Genomic DNA, 8361 nt, shown 5'->3' with positions numbered 1-8361 from the left:
GTTGTAGAGCCTGAAGGCAGCTCCAGTCCCTCCCGGTTGTCCATGCAAGCATAGGACAGCAGGAGTCTGTCCTGGGACAGATGTGGCCAAGGTGGGGCAGGTAGGCTGCCCTGTGAGGAAAGCCAGATTTAACACCCCGTGCCCAGACCCCCGGGAGAAACCTGGCCTGGGGACCGGTCCTTGCCGCATCTCTGCTGCTCGCCAAGGCACCTCTAAAACAAACTGCAAGAGAAACCCAGTATGGACTTTGCTTAAAGACTGGAAACCTCTTGCTATGAAAAAGAACTGGTAGTATTACCAGTACAAATTTTTTTTTAAATTATTTTATTATTATTTATTGCAAATAAACGAGGAGTTAGAGATGTGGGCACGCCTGCAGGGCTATGACCTTACTGGCATCATGGAGATGTGGTGGGATGGCTCCTGTGACTGGAGTGTTGGAATGGAAGGATACAGACTCTTTAGGAAAGGCAGGCAGGGGAGACGAGGAGGGGGTGTTGCCCCTCTGCATGGAGCTCCACCTGGGTATGGATGATGAGCTGACAGAGAGCTTATGGGTCAGGATTAAAGGGAGGGCAGGGACAGGTGACATTATCGTGGCTGTCTGCTACAGGTCACCTGACCAGGAAGACTGAGCAGATGAGGCCCTCTATAGCCAGATAGGAGCAGCCTCACGTTCACAAGCCCTGGTCCTCATGGGGGACTTCAACCACCCGGACATCTGTTGGAGGGACAACATGGCAGGGCATAAGCAATCTGGGAGGTTCCTGGAATACATTGATGATAACTTCCTTCTCCAAGTGGTAGAGGAGCCAACGAGGAGAGGTGCTATGCTGGACCTTGTTCCCACCAACAAGGAGAGGCTGGTGGGGAATCTGAAGCTCAAGGGCAGCCTGGGCTGCAGTGACCATGAAATGGTGGAGTTCAAGATCCTTAGGGCACCGAGGAGGGTGCATAGCAAGCTCACTACCCTGGACGTCAGGAGAGCAGACTTTGGCCTCTTTAGGGATCTGCTTGGTAGAGTGCCATGGGACAAAGCCCTGGAGGGAAGAGGGGCCCAAGAAAGCTGGGTAATATTCAAGGATCACCTCCTCCAAGCTCAGGAGCGATGCATCCCAACAAAGAGGAAGTCAGGCAAAAACACCAAGAGGCCTGCATGGATGAACAAGGAGCTCCTGGACAAACTCAAACACAAAAAGGAAGCTACAGAGGGTGGAAGCAAGGACCGGTAGCCTGGGAGGAATATAGAGAAATTGTCTGAGCAGCCAGGGATCAGGTTAGGAAAGCTAAAGCCCTGATAGAATTAAATCTGGCCAGGGACATCAAGGGCAACAAGAAAAGCTTCAATAGGTACATCAGTGGTAAAAGGAAGACTAGGGAAAATGTGGGCCCTCTCTGGAAGGAAACAGGACACCTGGTTACCCAGGTTATGGAGAAGGCTGAGGTAACTCAATGACTTTTTTGCCTCAGTCTTCACCGGCAAGTGCTCGAGCCACACCACCCAAGTCGCAGAAGGCAAAGGCAGGGACTAGAGAATGAAGAGCCACCCACTGTAGAAGATCAGGTCTGAGACCATCTAAGCAACTTGAAGGTGCACAAGTCCATGGGACCTGATGAGATGTATCCGTGGATCCTGAGGGAACTGGCGGATGAAGTTGCTAAGCCACTATCCATCATATTTGAGAAGCCGTGGCAGTTCGGTGAAGTTTCCACTGACTGGAAAAGGGGAAACATAACCCCCATTTTTAAAAAGGGAAAAAAGGAAGACCTGGGGAACTACAGGCCAGTCAGTCTCACCTCTGTGCCTGGCAAGATTGTGGAGCAGATCCTCCTGGAGACTATGCTAAGACACATGGGAAATAAGAAGGTGATTGGTGACAGCCAGCATGGCTTCACTAAGGGCAAATTGTGCCTGACAAATCTGGTGGCCTTCTACAATGGGGTTACAGCATTGGCGGATAAGGGAAGAGCAACTGACATCATCTACCTGGACTTGTGCAAAGCATTTGACACTGTCCCGCTTGACATCCTTGTCTCTAAATTGGAGAGACGTGGATTTGATGGATGGACCACTCGGTGAATAAGGAATTGGCTGGATGGTCGCACTCAAAGAGTTGTGGTCAACAGCTTGATGTCCAAGTGAAGACCAGTAATGAGTGGCATTCCTCAGGGGTCAGTATTGGGACCGGCGCTGTTTAACATCTTTGTTGGTGACATGGACAGTGGGATCGAGTGCACCCTCAACAGGTTTGCTGACAACACCAAGCTGTGTGGTGCAGTCGACAGGCTGAAGGGAAGGGATGCCATCCAGAAGGACCTTGACAGGCTTGAGAGGTGAGCCCATGCAAACCTCATGAGGTTCAACAAGGCCAAGTGCAAGGTCCTGCACCTGGGTTGGGGCAATCCCAAGCACAAATACAGGCTGGGCGGAGAATGGATTGAGAGCAGCCCTGAGGAGAAGGACTTGGGGGTGTTAGTTGATGAGAAGCTCAACGTGACCCGGCAATGTACACTTTCAGCCCCGAAAGCCAACTGTATCCTGGGCTGCATCAAAAGGAGCGTGACCAGCAGGTCGAGGGAGGTAATTCTCCCCCTCTACTCTGCTCTGGTGAGACCCCACCTGGAGTACTGCGTTGAGCTCTGGAGTCCCCAGCATAAGAAGGACATGGATCTGTTAGAGCAAGTCCAGAGGAGGGCCTCAAAGATGATCAGAGGGCTGGAGCACCTCTCCTGTGGAGACAGGCTGAGAGAGTTGGGGTTGTTCAGCCTGGAGAAGAGAAGGCTCCAGGGAGACCTTATAGCAGCCTTCCAGTACCTGAAGGGGGCCTACAAGAAAGCTGGAGAGGGACTTTTTACAAGGGCATATAGTGATGGGACATGGGGTAATGGCTTTAAACTGAGAGGGTAGATTTAGATCAGATATAAGGAAGAAATTCTTCAGTATGAGGGTGGTGAGGCACTGGAACAGGTTGCCCAGAGAAGTTGTGGATGCCCCATCCCTGGAAGTGTTCAAGGCCAGGTTGGATGGGGCTTTGAGCAACCTGGTCTAGTGGAAGGTGTCCCTGCCCATGGCAGGGGGGTTGGAACTAGATGATTTTTTTAAGGTCCCTTCCAACCCAAACCACTCTGATTCTATTATAGATGTGAAGCTGCTATACGTGCACCTAGCGGTCTCTTGTGGGCTGTGAGAAAGGCGTACATGTTTCCTATCTGGCTGGTTTGCACACTCCTGCAGCATCGTTACCGACAGCTGATGTTTTGCTTATAGCTGCAGTTCCTGGGGACCACCGAGATTCTCATCAGTACCCGACTCCTCTTCCTACCTGTGGAGGAAAACAAAAGCCTCCAAAACTTACCCAGCTGTACCCTAAAATGCAAAACCAGAAGGTGAAGAATAAGAACCTCAACTCTGTTCTGTAAAAACCTCTCTTGAGAGTTAAGGAAACACCACAACATTGTGGCGGAGAGGGGAAAGGAGTAAGTCAGAGAAAGAAACCCCTCATGACTGAGTGCTGGTGTCTGAGGTTTATGCACTGGGTTGGAAAGGGTCAGGCCGCAGCGCCAAGCTGGGGCTGCCGGCGCAGCGCAGCACACACCACAGCAAGAGCCCTGCTTGCCCCCCCACCTGGCTTTGCTGCATCCCCAAAGCAAAGCCCCGGGCTCCCTGCCACTTCAGGGATTAATAAACTAAATGATTAATAATATAGAGAAGAGAGGCCAGACTTATATTAATGCAACAAAGAAAACTTCAGATGTTGCTGAAGCTTCCACTGTTACAGCACAGAGCCTCCCAGCACCGCCAGCAGTGCCACGGGGGTATAGGCAGCCTGCTCGGGCTGTAGGTGGGGAGAGGGCAGCTAATTTTCTTCTTAATTATCTAATTAGGTACTACTTGCAAGAATGAACCTCCTATAAATAAGGGGGTGCTGGGGGCCAGCTGGGACTCGTAACCTCTGAAAATGCAGGACTTTGCTGTGGTGGTTGATAGGGGTTGGAGGCTCATGTGGTGTGAGTTGTTAGTGGCACCGGCTGGTGTGGTTTTGGGGGTCTCTGGGAAGCTCCTCAAGAGGTGTTTTGTCCCTGCCATGGATGATGCAGGGCAGCACTACTAGTTGGTGCCCCCCAGCCAGAGCCCCTGCCCTGGGAAAGGGCTGGAGGGAGTTGCACTGCTTGAGCAATGAGACCTCAAAAGGAGGGTGTTAATTGCTTAAGTAAATTACTTAAGTTGCTGCCACTTAAATACTGTTGGCCATAAATGAAGGTATGGGGAGAATCTGGGTTGTGTCAGGGAGGGGTTTTGGTGGTTTTATTTTTTTTTAAAATGCTGAGGTGTGAAGCAATGAAATGCTGCAACTTTGGGGTTGGTGCTGTCAGCTATGGGCTTTTCTCCTGGGAGAGCCCTTGCCGCTGTCCCTGCGGGCAGGGTGAGTCTGGCAGCTTGGAAGTTGGCAGCAGCCCCTTTGGGTTTTGTGCAAGGCCCTGTCCCCTGCCCGCCGCAGCTCTGCTGTGGGTGCTGGAGAGGGAAGAGGGAGTGAGGGGGAGGTGCTGGGGTGGGAAAGCACCTGTCTTTGCATCTCACCCCACGGGTTTCAGTGTTGCAGGGGGTGCTGTGGTGGGGCTGGCTTTGCAGGGGGGTGCCAGGGAGGCCAAATAGCATCTGGGGGGGGGGGGCTGAGCAGCCTGGGGATGCCCTTCATCCGAGGCACTCTGGCTCGGGGTTGTGCCTGAGAGCTCCAGGTCCCTGCTGGTCCGGAAATAACGGGTGTGCTGGCCCCCTGCTGGGGGGGGGGGGGGGGGTGTCTGTGCACCCTCCAGGTTTCGGTGGGGAGGGCTCCTGTTGGGGTTTTAACCCCCAAACGGGGCTGTGCTCAGGCTGCTCCTTTCCGCCATACCTTACAGACGCTCCCCCTTGCCGCGGTCCCGCGTGGGGTGGAACCGGGCTCCCGGCAGCGGCGGGGCCGGGCCGCGGCTCCCCGGCGCTTCCCCCGGAGGCCGGGAGGTGGCAATGCTCCCTCGGCGGCAGGCTGCAGCCGGGGACGGGGAGAACAGGAGGGGGAAAGGCTGAAGTCCGGCCCATCCCGGTGGGTCCTGCGGGAGATGGGTGCGTTTCCCCGCGGGAAGGGTGCCTGCGCCGGCGGGGCGAGCATCCCAGGCCTTGTGTGGGCTGTTCTCCCCGTCCCTGCCTGGTCCCCGGGTGTCGCTGGTTTGGGACTTGCCCCCCACCCCTTGGCAGTTTTGGGACTCGTCCTCTGACGATGTTCACATTGGGAGCTGGGGGGGATCATTAAAATGAATAAAACCCCTTCCCACCAAGCAGCTCCATCCCGGATCCCCGCCAGAGCAGGGCAATGAAGAGCTTCATGCGGCCAGCATCCTTTTTCTGCGTAGAGACTCCTCTTTCTGGGAGTGAGAGACTGGGGAAACACGTCTCCCCTCGCTGTGCCTGTCCAGGGCTGGAGCCCTGTGCCAGCCCCAGCACCCTGTGCCTCCCGGCCGGGCAGACACAGGGGGACGAGGGCCAGCCCCTGACACCCTGCGGGCCAGCTTTCTGCCTCTGACATAGTCCCTGGTCTCATTTGGGTCCGTGCTTTGTTTTCTTCCTCAGTCTTAAAAAAATACAAATTTATTCTTCGTGGTTGTGAAGTATGAAAAATAAAATTTTAAAAAACCTGCAAATGGGGAAGGCAGGCAGAGCCCTGCTGTAGTATCTGCCGGTTTGGTTTGTGCTTTTCCTGCATGGTTTTAAGTCCGTGGAAGTGGTCACACTCCGCTCCCACAAGCAGCATGAGATGCCCATCCTGGGGCCTTAGGGATGAGCCCAGGACCCTGCTTCACACACCCCCATGGTGGGACTGGGGACATGAGGCTGCCACCTCCTGCATGTCAGGCCCCTGACCCACCGCAAGCGATGCTCTCCAGCGAGGCATTGGAGCGCGGCAAAGAAGGCTTTACGTGGGGATTTACTGCTCTGAGGGATGCCCCAGTGGCTGCTGTTGCTTTTATACTGGCAGGTTTTCTCTTTCCACCTCTCTCCCCACCCTTAGGAGACTTGTCTCACATGGCCTCTGCTCCTCTCCAGGGAAAAACTGTGCTTCCACCCCGGGCAGCCAGAGAGCACAGGAGAGCTGCTGCTGGTGCCGCTTTGAACAGAAAGCCTGTGGAGGAGGCTCCCGAGTAAATCCCACCCGGGACAGCACTGGAGGAAGCTGTAGGAGACGCACATCTTGGGCCCCGCCAGCTCATCCTGCTGCCAGCACCGCTCCGCTGCCTGCTCGAGGCTGATGATTTCTGTTTCCTGGGATTTTGTGTCTCCTGCCATTTGTTTGGTGTGTATTGTCAGTCCTGCAAGATCTGGGGTCAGCTCCCTCCCCTCCCTATTGCCGGGGTGTTTAAACACACTTTCCCTAATGTAAAAATCTTACACTTGAAACCACCTGGACAAAGGAGCACGAAGGAAAATAGAGGCACCAAATGATTTACTTGAACAGCTGACCAGAGCCAGAAAACAAAAAGCAAATACTTTAATTTCTAATGACTGCCCTCCCTTTCAGGAGGTGCTTTTGCTCCGAGATGTTTTATATGCTGCTTTCCCTAACGAGAACCCAGGGACTTCTGCAGGGACACACACAAACAGCTACTTCTCTTGCAAAAGTGGGGTTGGGGTTGGATAAGAGAATGTGAGAAGGAAAAGCAACACAAGTCTGTAGCAGCAAGGCAGAGAGATGCTACAGATGTGGTTCCCCTTTGTAAAGGATCTGTGGCTAAAAAACATTGCCCACTGCAGTGCTGTCAGTGCAGTATCGTTTGCAAGTGCTAAATTCACATGTCATTTCTTTTTATGCCTCCAAATAAGCAAGGAGAGAAGGCAGTAGCTGTGGGAAGGGTTCTGCAGGGTGCTAACACCATGCAAAGGCAGGCAGCCCCTCGTGATGGTTTGCCATAGCTTCAGGTACAGCACCTGCCCACATGCTCTGCTGGAAACCCGCACCAGAAGAATCCCTCCCGCGCCTGCCCTTGGCTGCCCAGAGGAGCAGCAGAACGCAGGGACGCCTGCTCTTACTTGGTGACATCCGTGAGGGTTAGAGCAATGCGGTTGGAGAGGGGCACTGTGCTGCCCGCGTGCTGCGGCCAAGGCTTGGCTCAGCTCCTGCCGGCAGTCCCCGCAGTTGGGCCGGGGTGCCGGTATAGGGGACAGCACTTGGGTGGCAGCAGTGGGTCTGGTGGGTGTGGGGTTTGCCAGGAGCTGGAGGGAAACACCCGGCAGAGATAAGCCCCGTCCCAGCGGGGAGAGCCAAGTCGGGGCTGTGTGAAGGTGGGGAAGGCCCAGAAGTGCCCCTCATCTCATGTCCCACCTCCCCGGCCTCGGTGGCACGTGCCCCTGCAGAGCTGTTGGTGACTCTCATGACGTTCCCTTACGTGACCTGCTTGGCATGGTGTAAATGGGGCAAAGAGCTGAAGTGGCAAAGCATGAGGAGCTCTGTAGGGGCTATTTGCTGCAGTGGGGATGGGTTGGGAGGTTTTCGTAAACCACCCCTCTCTCTCTCTTTTTATTCCTGTCTGAATTTAATATCAGCAAAACAGTGGCAGTTCTGAAAAATAAAGTGTTTTCTGCTGCTGAGCAAATATCCTCATCTTGCTTTGGTTGGATGACCCTCATGGGAAAAGTCGATCTTGCATGCACAAGTTACAGGTTTGGTCTTCCCTTGTGTCCCAAATCACAGCTAGACGTGGGGCTGGTGCACCCAAAATCCCCACCAGTGCCTGCCTCTCTGCAGGAGGCTCATCCTCTTGGCCGCACTCCCATGCTCGTGGCTCAGCTGCATTTACGCCCCCAACCCCCCAGTAGCAGGGTTTCCCCAGTACCAGGGGCAGCCCTACTGTAACCAAACACGTGGGAATGCTTGCCTTCCCCTTAAAAAGCATCTTTTGGGTCATTAGAAACAGCCTTTTTCTAAAATTAGACCTCCAGGAAATTCGTTTCCTAGAACAGACTTTTTCCATTTGGGGAAGAAGCAGAAGAAGCCTTGGAGTCAGCCTTAGCCTTTAATCCCACTTTCTCCTGAGCTGGAGCAGCTCAGCGGGGTTGGAAGCAACTGAAGGTGCATCAGCACCCGGCAGCTTCACGCCTGTGCCCCGGGATGGCTCCAGGCTCCAAGCGGGCAGCACGGCCCTGCACAACAACTCCCCAGGCGTGGGCAGGAGCAGCATCGTACCTGGCATGACCGTGAGCAAGCCACTGCCATGCTGAGCCCCACTGGGCCCAAATTTTGGTTCTGCTCAGGTCCTGGTGGAAGGGGCACCTCTGACATTAAACTTCTACGGCACTCAGAGCGACGTAGGCACCTTGGAGGGGCAGCCAGC

This window comes from Aptenodytes patagonicus, chromosome 3 (genome assembly GCF_965638725.1).
Source record: "Aptenodytes patagonicus chromosome 3, bAptPat1.pri.cur, whole genome shotgun sequence".
Lineage (NCBI taxonomy): Eukaryota > Metazoa > Chordata > Aves > Sphenisciformes > Spheniscidae > Aptenodytes > Aptenodytes patagonicus.
This window is presented reverse-complemented; position numbering follows the sequence as displayed.